The sequence below is a fragment of the Rhinoderma darwinii genome, chromosome 3, assembly GCF_050947455.1.
Source record: "Rhinoderma darwinii isolate aRhiDar2 chromosome 3, aRhiDar2.hap1, whole genome shotgun sequence".
Taxonomy (NCBI): domain Eukaryota; kingdom Metazoa; phylum Chordata; class Amphibia; order Anura; family Rhinodermatidae; genus Rhinoderma; species Rhinoderma darwinii.
This window is the reverse complement of record NC_134689.1, coordinates 391,499,984-391,512,966: the sequence shown is the minus strand read 5'-3', so window position 1 is coordinate 391,512,966 and position 12,983 is coordinate 391,499,984. Positions and strand designations below refer to the sequence as shown.

Genomic DNA, 12,983 nt, shown 5'->3' with positions numbered 1-12,983 from the left:
GGGAAGACCCATTAAAAAATTTAAGCAAAGAGTAATTGCTAAGACCCAGACGCGCTGCAGGCAAAAAGCAGAGTACTAACCACAGAAAAGTTCACACGCATGTAGGAGTCAAATCCACAATCTTCTTATTCTGATATTCTCATAGGATCTGGAAATCTTGTGAGGCTCTAACTATTTTTTACAACACATTTTTAGAACCGGCTAAACCTTATATTTTCAGGTAGGAGCCATCCACAGCAAAAGAGAACAAGAGATCACGCAGTAGATAAAATTTGTTGGACATTTCCTAAAAATCCAAAACGATTTTTGAACCCTGTAATATGAACACACATTACAAAAAAAATAAGCAAAGAAAAACTGCCGTGACCCGGATTCAAACCGGGGTTACTGCGGCCACAACACAGAGTACTAACCACTATACGATCACGGCCACATTCACAAGCCAGTAAGGCATCAAACATACAATTATTTGACCTGCAGTCAGACATGTTATCCATTGCACCACTGGCCCTGTTGGCACATTGACGCTTATGGAGAAGTAGAACACCTGAAATAGGGATTCAATGCCACGTTTGGCAAATCAAATCGGAACAGGACAGAAACAAAAGACTCTCATGTGATCCACAATTTATGTGAGGTTTCTAGTTTAACATAATTAAAATTGACTAAATCACAATATTGCTAGGATAGGGATAGGAGCCATACCAAGCAAAGAGAACAAGAAATAACGTTGTAGACAAACTTTGTTGTCTATTACCTAACAATCCAATAAAACGCTTCCATTTTCAGGAGGATCCATCAAAAAACTTAAGCAAATAGTAATTGCTGAGTTCCGTAGTTGCTGCGTCCAAGACACAGAGTATTCAACACTGTACGATTACGGAAAAGTTCACGAGCCAGGTGGAAGTCGAAACTACAATTCTCTAATTTTGATCTTTTTATGTGATCTGGATTTTATGTGAGGTTTCTACTTTTTTTCACAACACATTTTTAGAACCGGCTAAACCTTATATTTTCAGGTAGGAGCCATCCAAAGCAAAAGAGAACAATGCATTTTGCAGCATGAAGTTTGTTGTTTATTTCCTTAAAATCCAAAAAGATTCTTCTTTAACATTGAGGTAAAACCTTTAAAGAAATATAAGCAAAGAATAAAAGCTGAGACCCGGAGTTGCTGCAGCCGCAACACAGAGTACTAATCACTTTACGATTATGGCAAAGTTCATAACTTTGAGAGCAGTATAAAACCTGCAACAGGGTTTCATTGCCATAAGAGTCTTCCATGTTTGACAAATTGAAATCGGAACCAGCCAGAGACTAAAGATTTTCATGTGATCCGTAATTCATGTGAGGTTTCTACTTTTTTCGCACAACATAATTAAAAGAGTAAATCACATAATTGCAAATAGTAGCCACAATACAGAGTACTAACCACTGTACTATTACGGCAAAGTTTGCGAGCCAGGTGGGAGTCGAATCTACAATTGTCTGATTCTGATGTTTTTATGTGATGTGAGGTTTCTTCATTTTTCATAACATATTTTTAGAACAGGCTAAACCTTATATTTGCATATTTAAGCTATCGAAAGAAAAGAGAACAAGAAATTATGCAGTAGATGAAATTTGTTGTTTATTTCCTTAAAATTCAAAAAGATTAAACTTTTGGGAAGAACCATTAAAAAATTTAAGCAAAGAGTAATTGCTAAGACCCAGACGCGCTGCAGGCAAAAAGCAGAGTACTAACCACAGCAAAGTTCACACGCATGTAGGAGTCAAATCCACAATCTTCTTATTCTGATATTCTCATAGGATCTGGAAATCTTGTGAGGCTCTAACTATTTTTTACAACACATTTTCAGACAAGGCTAAATGATATATTTTCAGATAGATGCCATCCAAAGAAAAGAGAACAATAGATCACGCAGTAGATAAAATTTGTTGGACATTTCCTAAAAATCCAAAACGATTTTTGAACACTGTAATGTGAACACACATTACAAAAAAAATAAGCAAAGAAAAACTGCCGTGACCCGGATTCGAACCGGGGTTGCTGCAGCCACAACACAGAGTACTAACCACTATACGATAACGGCCACATTCACAAGCCAGTAAGGCATCAAACCTACAATTATTTGACCTGCAGTCAGACATGTTATCCATTGCACCACTGGCCCTGTTGGCACATTGACGCTTATGGAGAAGTAGAACACCTGAAATAGGGATCCAATGCCACGTTTGGCAAATCAAATCGGAACAGGACAGAAACAAAAGACTCTCATGTGATCCACAATTTATGTGAGGTTTCTAGTTTAACATAATTAAAATTGACTAAATCACAAAATTGCTAGGATAGGGATAGGAGCCATACCAAGCAAAGAGAACAAGAAATAACGTTGTAGACAAAATTTGTTGTCTATTAACTAACAATCCAATAAAACGCTTCCATTTTCAGGAGGATCCATCAAAAAACTTAAGCAAATAGTAATTGCTGAGTTCCGTAGTTGCTGCGTCCAAGACACAGAGTACTCAACACTGTACGATTACGGAAAAGTTCACGAGCCAGGTGGAAGTCGAAACTACAATTCTCTAATTTTGATCTTTTTATGTGATCTGGATTTTATGTGAGGTTTCTACTTTTTTTCACAACACATTTTTAGAACCGGCTAAACCTTATATTTTCAGGTAGGAGCCATCCAAAGCAAAAGAGAACAATACATTTTGCAGCATGAAGTTTGTTGTTTATTTCCTTAAAATCCAAAAAGATTCTTCTTTAACATTGAGGTAAAACCTTTAAAGAAATATAAGCAAAGAATAAAAGCTGAGACCCGGAGTTGCTGCAGCCGCGACACAGAGTACTAATCACTTTACGATTATGGCAAAGTTCACAACTTTGAGAGCAGTATAAAACCTGCAACAGGGTTTCATTGCCATAAGAGTCTTCCATGTTTGACAAATTGAAATCGGAACCAGCCAGAGACTAAAGATTTTCATGTGATCCGTAATTCATGTGAGGTTTCTACTTTTTTCGCACAACATAATTAAAAGAGTAAATCACATAATTGCAAATAGTAGCCACAATACAGAGTACTAACCACTGTACTATTACGGCAAAGTTTGCGAGCCAGGTGTGAGTCGAATCTACAATTGTCTGATTCTGATGTTTTTATGTGATGTGAGGTTTCTTCATTTTTCATAACATATTTTTAGAACAGGCTAAACCTTATATTTGCATATTTAAGCTATCGAAAGAAAAGAGAACAAGAAATTATGCAGTAGATGAAATTTGTTGTTTATTTCCTTAAAATTCAAAAAGATTAAACTTTTGGGAAGAACCATTAAAAAATTTAAGCAAAGAGTAATTGCTAAGACCCAGACGCGCTGCAGGCAAAAAGCAGAGTACTAACCACAGCAAAGTTCACACGCATGTAGGAGTCAAATCCACAATCTTCTTATTCTGATATTCTCATAGGATCTGGAAATCTTGTGAGGCTCTAACTATTTTTTACAACACATTTTCAGACAAGGCTAAATGATATATTTTCAGATAGATGCCATCCAAAGAAAAGAGAACAATAGATCACGCAGTAGATAAAATTTGTTGGACATTTCCTAAAAATCCAAAACGATTTTTGAACACTGTAATGTGAACACACATTACAAAAAAAATAAGCAAAGAAAAACTGCCGTGACCCGGATTCGAACCGGGGTTGCTGCAGCCACAACACAGAGTACTAACCACTATACGATAACGGCCACATTCACAAGCCAGTAAGGCATCAAACCTACAATTATTTGACCTGCAGTCAGACATGTTATCCATTGCACCACTGGCCCTGTTGGCACATTGACGCTTATGGAGAAGTAGAACACCTGAAATAGGGATCCAATGCCACGTTTGGCAAATCAAATCGGAACAGGACAGAAACAAAAGACTCTCATGTGATCCACAATTTATGTGAGGTTTCTAGTTTAACATAATTAAAATTGACTAAATCACAAAATTGCTAGGATAGGGATAGGAGCCATACCAAGCAAAGAGAACAAGAAATAACGTTGTAGACAAAATTTGTTGTCTATTAACTAACAATCCAATAAAACGCTTCCATTTTCAGGAGGATCCATCAAAAAACTTAAGCAAATAGTAATTGCTGAGTTCCGTAGTTGCTGCGTCCAAGACACAGAGTACTCAACACTGTACGATTACGGAAAAGTTCACGAGCCAGGTGGAAGTCGAAACTACAATTCTCTAATTTTGATCTTTTTATGTGATCTGGATTTTATGTGAGGTTTCTACTTTTTTTCACAACACATTTTTAGAACCGGCTAAACCTTATATTTTCAGGTAGGAGCCATCCAAAGCAAAAGAGAACAATACATTTTGCAGCATGAAGTTTGTTGTTTATTTCCTTAAAATCCAAAAAGATTCTTCTTTAACATTGAGGTAAAACCTTTAAAGAAATATAAGCAAAGAATAAAAGCTGAGACCCGGAGTTGCTGCAGCCGCGACACAGAGTACTAATCACTTTACGATTATGGCAAAGTTCACAACTTTGAGAGCAGTATAAAACCTGCAACAGGGTTTCATTGCCATAAGAGTCTTCCATGTTTGACAAATTGAAATCGGAACCAGCCAGAGACTAAAGATTTTCATGTGATCCGTAATTCATGTGAGGTTTCTACTTTTTTCGCACAACATAATTAAAAGAGTAAATCACATAATTGCAAATAGTAGCCACAATACAGAGTACTAACCACTGTACTATTACGGCAAAGTTTGCGAGCCAGGTGGGAGTCGAATCTACAATTGTCTGATTCTGATGTTTTTATGTGATGTGAGGTTTCTTCATTTTTCATAACATATTTTTAGAACAGGCTAAACCTTATATTTGCATATTTAAGCTATCGAAAGCAAAGAGAACAAGAAATTATGCAGTAGATGAAATTTGTTGTTTATTTCCTTAAAATTCAAAAAGATTCAACTTTTGGGAAGAACCATTAAAAAATTTAAGCAAAGAGTAATTGCTAAGACCCAGACGCGCTGCAGGCAAAAAGCAGAGTACTAACCACAGCAAAGTTCACACGCATGTAGGAGTCAAATCCACAATCTTCTTATTCTGATATTCTCATAGGATCTGGAAATCTTGTGAGGCTCTAACTATTTTTTACAACACATTTTCAGACAAGGCTAAATGATATATTTTCAGATAGATGCCATCCAAAGAAAAGAGAACAATAGATCACGCAGTAGATAAAATTTGTTGGACATTTCCTAAGAATCCAAAACGATTTTTGAACACTGTAATGTGAACACCCATTACAAAAAAAATAAGCAAAGAAAAACTGCCGTGACCCGGATTCGAGCCGGGGTTGCTGCGGCCACAACACAGAGTACTAACCACTATACGATCACGGCCACATTCACAAGACAGTAATGCATAAAACCTACAATCATTTGACCTGCAGTCAGACATGTTATCCATTGCACCACTGGCCCTGTTGGCACATTGACGCTTATGGAGAAGTAGAACACCTGAAATAGGGATTCAATGCCACGTTTGGCAAATCAAATCGGAACAGGACAGAAACAAAAGACTCTCATGTGATCCACAATTTATGTGAGGTTTCTAGTTTAACATAATTAAAATTGACTATATCACAAAATTGCTAGGATAGGGATAGGAGCCATACCAAGCAAAGAGAACAAGAAATAACATTGTAGACAAAATTTGTTGTCTATTACCTAACAATCCAATAAAACGCTTCCATTTTCAGGAGGATCCATCAAAAAACTTAAGCAAATAGTAATTGCTGAGTTCCGTAGTTGCTGCGTCCAAGACACAGAGTACTCAACACTGTACGATTACGGAAAAGTTCACGAGCCAGGTGGAAGTCGAAACTACAATTCTCTAATTTTGATCTTTTTATGTGATCTGGATTTTATGTGAGGTTTCTACTTCTTTTCACAACACATTTTTAGAACCGGCTAAACCTTATATTTTCAGGTAGGAGCCATCCGAAGCAAAAGAGAACAATACATTTTGCAGCATGAAGTTTGTTGTTTATTTCCTTAAAATCCAAAAAGATTCTTCTTTAATATTGAGGTAAAACCTTTAAAGAAATATAAGCAAAGAATAAAAGCTGAGACCCGGAGTTGCTGCAGCCGCGACACAGAGTACTAACCACTTTACGATTATGGCAAAGTTCACAACTTTGAGAGCAGTATAAAACCTGCAACAGGGTTTCATTGCCATAAGAGTCTTCCATGTTTGACAAATTGAAATCGGAACCAGCCAGAGACTAAAGATTTTCATGTGATCCGTAATTCATGTGAGGTTTCTACTTTTTTCGCACAACATAATTAAAAGAGTAAATCACATAATTGCAAATAGTAGCCACAATACAGAGTACTAACCACTGTACTATTACGGCAAAGTTTGCGAGGCAGGTGGGAGTCGAATCTACAATTGTCTGATTCTGATGTTTTTATGTGATGTGAGGTTTCTTCATTTTTCATAACATATTTTTAGAACAGGCTAAACCTTATATTTGCATATTTAAGCTATCGAAAGCAAAGAGAACAAGAAATTATGCAGTAGATGAAATTTGTTGTTTATTTCCTTAAAATTCAAAAAGATTCAACTTTTGGGAAGAACCATTAAAAAATGTAAGCAAAGAGTAATTGCTAAGACCCAGACGCGCTGCAGGCAAAAAGCAGAGTACTAACGACAGCAAAGTTCACACGCATGTAGGAGTCAAATCCACAATCTTCTTATTCTGATATTCTCATAGGATCTGGAAATCTTGTGAGGCTCTAACTATTTTTTACAACACATTTTCAGACAAGGCTAAATGATATATTTTCAGATAGATGCCATCCAAAGAAAAGAGAACAATAGATCACGCAGTAGATCAAATTTGTTGGACATTTCCTAAGAATCCAAAACGATTTTTGAACACTGTAATGTGAACACACATTACAAAAAAAATAAGCAAAGAAAAACTGCCGTGACCCGGATTCGCTGCAGCCACAACACAGAGTACTAACCACTATACGATAACGGCCACATTCACAAGCCAGTAAGGCATCAAACCTACAATTATTTGACCTGCAGTCAGACATGTTATCCATTGCACCACTGGCCCTGTTGGCACATTGACGCTTATGGAGAAGTAGAACACCTGAAATAGGGATCCAATGCCACGTTTGGCAAATCAAATCGGAACAGGACAGAAACAAAAGACTCTCATGTGATCCACAATTTATGTGAGGTTTCTAGTTTAACATAATTAAAATTGACTAAATCACAAAATTGCTAGGATAGGGATAGGAGCCATACCAAGCAAAGAGAACAAGAAATAACGTTGTAGACAAAATTTGTTGTCTATTACCTAACAATCCAATAAAACGCTTCCATTTTCAGGAGGATCCATCAAAAAACTTAAGCAAATAGTAATTGCTGAGTTCCGTAGTTGCTGCGTCCAAGACACAGAGTACTCAACACTGTACGATTACGGAAAAGTTCACGAGCCAGCTGGAAGTCGAAACTACAATTCTCTAATTTTGATCTTTTTATGTGATCTGGATTTTATGTGAGGTTTCTACTTTTTTTCACAACACATTTTTAGAACCGGCTAAACCTTATATTTTCAGGTAGGAGCCATCCAAAGCAAAAGAGAACAATACATTTTGCAGCATGAAGTTTGTTGTTTATTTCCTTAAAATCCAAAAAGATTCTTCTTTAACATTGAGGTAAAACCTTTAAAGAAATATAAGCAAAGAATAAAAGCTGAGACCCGGAGTTGCTGCAGCCGCGACACAGAGTACTAATCACTTTACGATTATGGCAAAGTTCACAACTTTGAGAGCAGTATAAAACCTGCAACAGGGTTTCATTGCCATAAGAGTCTTCCATGTTTGACAAATTGAAATCGGAACCAGCCAGAGACTAAAGATTTTCATGTGATCCGTAATTCATGTGAGGTTTCTACTTTTTTCGCACAACATAATTAAAAGAGTAAATCACATAATTGCAAATAGTAGCCACAATACAGAGTACTAACCACTGTACTATTACGGCAAAGTTTGCGAGCCAGGTGGGAGTCAAATCTACAATTGTCTGATTCTGATGTTTTTATGTGATGTGAGGTTTCTTCATTTTTCATAACATATTTTTAGAACAGGCTAAACCTTATATTTGCCTATTTAAGCTATCGAAAGCAAAGAGAACAAGAAATTATGCAGTAGATGAAATTTGTTGTTTATTTCCTTAAAATTCAAAAAGATTCAACTTTTGGGAAGAACCATTAAAAAATTTAAGCAAAGAGTAATTGCTAAGACCCAGACGCGCTGCAGGCAAAAAGCAGAGTACTAACCACAGCAAAGTTCACACGCATGTAGGAGTCAAATCCACAATCTTCTTATTCTGATATTCTCATAGGATCTGGAAATCTTGTGAGGCTCTAACTATTTTTTACAACACATTTTCAGACAAGGCTAAATGATATATTTTCAGATAGATGCCATCCAAAGAAAAGAGAACAATAGATCACGCAGTAGATAAAATTTGTTGGACATTTCCTAAGAATCCAAAACGATTTTTGAACACTGTAATGTGAACACCCATTACAAAAAAAATAAGCAAAGAAAAACTGCCGTGACCCGGATTCGAACCGGGGTTGCTGCGGCCACAACACAGAGTACTAACCACTATACGATCACGGCCACATTCACAAGACAGTAATGCATAAAACCTACAATCATTTGACCTGCAGTCAGACATGTTATCCATTGCACCACTGGCCCTGTTGGCACATTGACGCTTATGGAGAAGTAGAACACCTGAAATAGGGATTCAATGCCACGTTTGGCAAATCAAATCGGAACAGGACAGAAACAAAAGACTCTCATGTGATCCACAATTTATGTGAGGTTTCTAGTTTAACATAATTAAAATTGACTATATCACAAAATTGCTAGGATAGGGATAGGAGCCATACCAAGCAAAGAGAACAAGAAATAACATTGTAGACAAAATTTGTTGTCTATTACCTAACAATCCAATAAAACGCTTCCATTTTCAGGAGGATCCATCAAAAAACTTAAGCAAATAGTAATTGCTGAGTTCCGTAGTTGCTGCGTCCAAGACACAGAGTACTCAACACTGTACGATTACGGAAAAGTTCACGAGCCAGGTGGAAGTCGAAACTACAATTCTCTAATTTTGATCTTTTTATGTGATCTGGATTTTATGTGAGGTTTCTACTTCTTTTCACAACACATTTTTAGAACCGGCTAAACCTTATATTTTCAGGTAGGAGCCATCCGAAGCAAAAGAGAACAATACATTTTGCAGCATGAAGTTTGTTGTTTATTTCCTTAAAATCCAAAAAGATTCTTCTTTAATATTGAGGTAAAACCTTTAAAGAAATATAAGCAAAGAATAAAAGCTGAGACCCGGAGTTGCTGCAGCCGCGACACAGAGTACTAACCACTTTACGATTATGGCAAAGTTCACAACTTTGAGAGCAGTATAAAACCTGCAACAGGGTTTCATTGCCATAAGAGTCTTCCATGTTTGACAAATTGAAATCGGAACCAGCCAGAGACTAAAGATTTTCATGTGATCCGTAATTCATGTGAGGTTTCTACTTTTTTCGCACAACATAATTAAAAGAGTAAATCACATAATTGCAAATAGTAGCCACAATACAGAGTACTAACCACTGTACTATTACGGCAAAGTTTGCGAGGCAGGTGGGAGTCGAATCTACAATTGTCTGATTCTGATGTTTTTATGTGATGTGAGGTTTCTTCATTTTTCATAACATATTTTTAGAACAGGCTAAACCTTATATTTGCATATTTAAGCTATCGAAAGCAAAGAGAACAAGAAATTATGCAGTAGATGAAATTTGTTGTTTATTTCCTTAAAATTCAAAAAGATTCAACTTTTGGGAAGAACCATTAAAAAATTTAAGCAAAGAGTAATTGCTAAGACCCAGACGCGCTGCAGGCAAAAAGCAGAGTACTAACGACAGCAAAGTTCACACGCATGTAGGAGTCAAATCCACAATCTTCTTATTCTGATATTCTCATAGGATCTGGAAATCTTGTGAGGCTCTAACTATTTTTTACAACACATTTTCAGACAAGGCTAAATGATATATTTTCAGATAGATGCCATCCAAAGAAAAGAGAACAATAGATCACGCAGTAGATAAAATTTGTTGGACATTTCCTAAGAATCCAAAACGATTTTTGAACACTGTAATGTGAACACACATTACAAAAAAAATAAGCAAAGAAAAACTGCCGTGACCCGGATTCGAACCGGGGTTGCTGCGGCCACAACACAGAGTACTAACCACTATACGATCATGGCCACATTCACAAGACAGTAAGGCATCAAACCTACAATTATTTGACCTGCAGTCAGACATGTTCTCCATTGCACCACTGGCCCTGTTGGCACATTGACGCTTATGGAGAAGTAGAACACCTGAAATAGGGATCCAATGCCACGTTTGGCAAATCAAATCGGAACAGGACAGAAACAAAAGACTCTCATGTGATCCACAATTTATGTGAGGTTTCTAGTTTAACATAATTAAAATTGACTAAATCACAAAATTGCTAGGATAGGGATAGGAGCCATACCAAGCAAAGAGAACAAGAAATAACGTTGTAGACAAAATTTGTTGTCTATTACCTAACAATCCAATAAAACGCTTCCATTTTCAGGAGGATCCATCAAAAAACTTAAGCAAATAGTAATTGCTGAGTTCCGTAGTTGCTGCGTCCAAGACACAGAGTACTCAACACTGTACGATTACGGAAAAGTTCACGAGCCAGGTGGAAGTCGAAACTACAATTCTCTAATTTTGATCTTTTTATGTGATCTGGATTTTATGTGAGGTTTCTACTTTTTTTCACAACACATATTTAGAACCGGCTAAACCTTATATTTTCAGGTAGGAGCCATCCAAAGCAAAAGAGAACAATACATTTTGCAGCATGAAGTTTGTTGTTTATTTCCTTAAAATCCAAAAAGATTCTTCTTTAACATTGAGGTAAAACCTTTAAAGAAATATAAGCAAAGAATAAAAGCTGAGACCCTGAGTTGCTGCAGCCGCGACACAGAGTACTAACCACTTTACGATTATGGCAAAGTTCACAACTTTGAGAGCAGTATAAAACCTGCAACAGGGTTTCATTGCCATAAGAGTCTTCCATGTTTGACAAATTGAAATCGGAACCAGCCAGAGACTAAAGATTTTCATGTGATCCGTAATTCATGTGAGGTTTCTACTTTTTTCGCACAACATAATTAAAAGAGTAAATCACATAATTGCAAATAGTAGCCACAATACAGAGTACTAACCACTGTACTATTATAGCAAAGTTTGCGAGCCAGGTGGGAGTCGAATCTACAATTGTCTGATTCTGATGTTTTTATGTGATGTGAGGTTTCTTCATTTTTCATAACATAATTTTAGAACAGGTTAAACCTTATATTTGCATATTTAAGCTATCGAAAGCAAAGAGAACAAGAAATTATGCAGTAGATGAAATTTGATGTTTATTTCCTTAAAATTCAAAAAGATTCAACTTTTGGGAAGAACTATTAACTGGTTCCTGACCGCTGGCTGTATTTTTACGGCCAGCGGTCAGGGTCCTTAAAACCAGAGCCATAGACTTTTTACGGCTCGGGTTTTAACTTGCTGCCCGCGCGATCGGGCAGCTGAATGTCGGGTCTCCGGCTGTCAGTGACTGTCGGGGACCCTGAGGAGAGGATAGAAGCAGCTTTCACTGCTTCTGTCTTCTCCGATGTCTTTTTACACAGCGTTCAATGAACGCTGTGTATAGGAACAGAGACAGCAGCAGCGGCGCTGTCTCTATTCCTCCCGGTGATCATGTGACTGGTCACATGATCGCCGGGTGCCGTTACTGACAGACTGCTGCTGGGTCTAACTAGACTCAGCACAGTCCTATTAGTGACAATCGTCACTATGAGAGGGCTGATTTCCCCTGTAACTGGGGCTGCTGTGCAGCCCCAGTTACAGGGGAAAAGCCTGGTGTAAAAGAAAGAAAAAAAAATATAAAGTTCCCCAAAGGTCTTTTTTGACCTTTGAGGGACAGACCATAGTAATAAAAAAATAATAAAGTAAAGTGCAAAAAAAAATGAAATAATAAATACACATAAAATACCCACCCCAAAAAAAAACGTTCCCCCCGCCAATCATTGTTGTAACGCTAGCGCTGACCCAATTACCCTAATATAGACATGTAATATATTAAAATTTACGGTAGACAATGACGATCACAAATAAAAGGTCTATTTTAGGGTAAAACTATGTTATTACTCCAAAAAAATAGCTGAAACGTAAAAAAGCTTATTTTTTTACTATTATTTTCAAACTTTATGAATAAAAATTCTAAAATAGCAGAAAAGGTGTGTATAAAAACGATAAAAAATGAAACCTGCATTGTCTACGGAAAAAAACGTCGCAAAAATCACGTCGTTAGCCCAACAAATAAAAACGTTATAGCCATTTAACTAACACGTGCTAAAAATGGCTAAACGATGTCTGGTCCTGAAGGCGCAAAATAGCCCGGTCCTGAACTGGTTAAAAAACTTAAGCAAAGAGTATTTGCTAAGACACAGAGTCGCTGCGGCCAAAAAGCAGAGTATTAACCACAGCAAAGTTCACACTCATGTAGGAGTTAAATCTACAATCTTCTTATTCTGATATTTTCATAAGATCCGGAAATCTTGTGAGGTTCTATTTTTTACAACACACTTTCAGACAAGGCTAAATTATATATTTTCAGATAGATGCCATCTAAAGAAAAGAGAACAACAGATCACGCAGTAGATAAAATTTGTTTGATATTTCCTGAAAATCCCAAAAGATTTTTGAACATTGAGGTAAAAAATGACATAAAAATGAAGCAAAGAAAAAAATGCCGTGACCCGGTTTCGGGC

The 12,983-nt window shown here is 36.8% G+C and overlaps 3 non-coding genes across 3 annotated transcripts; all 3 read right to left on the bottom strand.

Annotated features, from left to right (window-relative positions):
• Positions 1-358: 358 nt before the first annotated feature.
• Positions 359-430, bottom strand: TRNAH-GUG (transfer RNA histidin (anticodon GUG)). Its single transcript has one exon. It is a non-coding gene; the product is annotated as a tRNA-His (tRNA).
• Positions 431-8,647: 8,217 nt separating this feature from the next.
• Positions 8,648-8,719, bottom strand: TRNAH-GUG (transfer RNA histidin (anticodon GUG)). The gene has a single exon. It is a non-coding gene; the product is annotated as a tRNA-His (tRNA).
• A 1,588-nt stretch (positions 8,720-10,307) lies between these two features.
• TRNAH-GUG (transfer RNA histidin (anticodon GUG)) lies at positions 10,308-10,379 on the bottom strand. The gene has a single exon. It is a non-coding gene; the product is annotated as a tRNA-His (tRNA).
• Between the last annotated feature and the right edge of the window lie 2,604 nt (positions 10,380-12,983).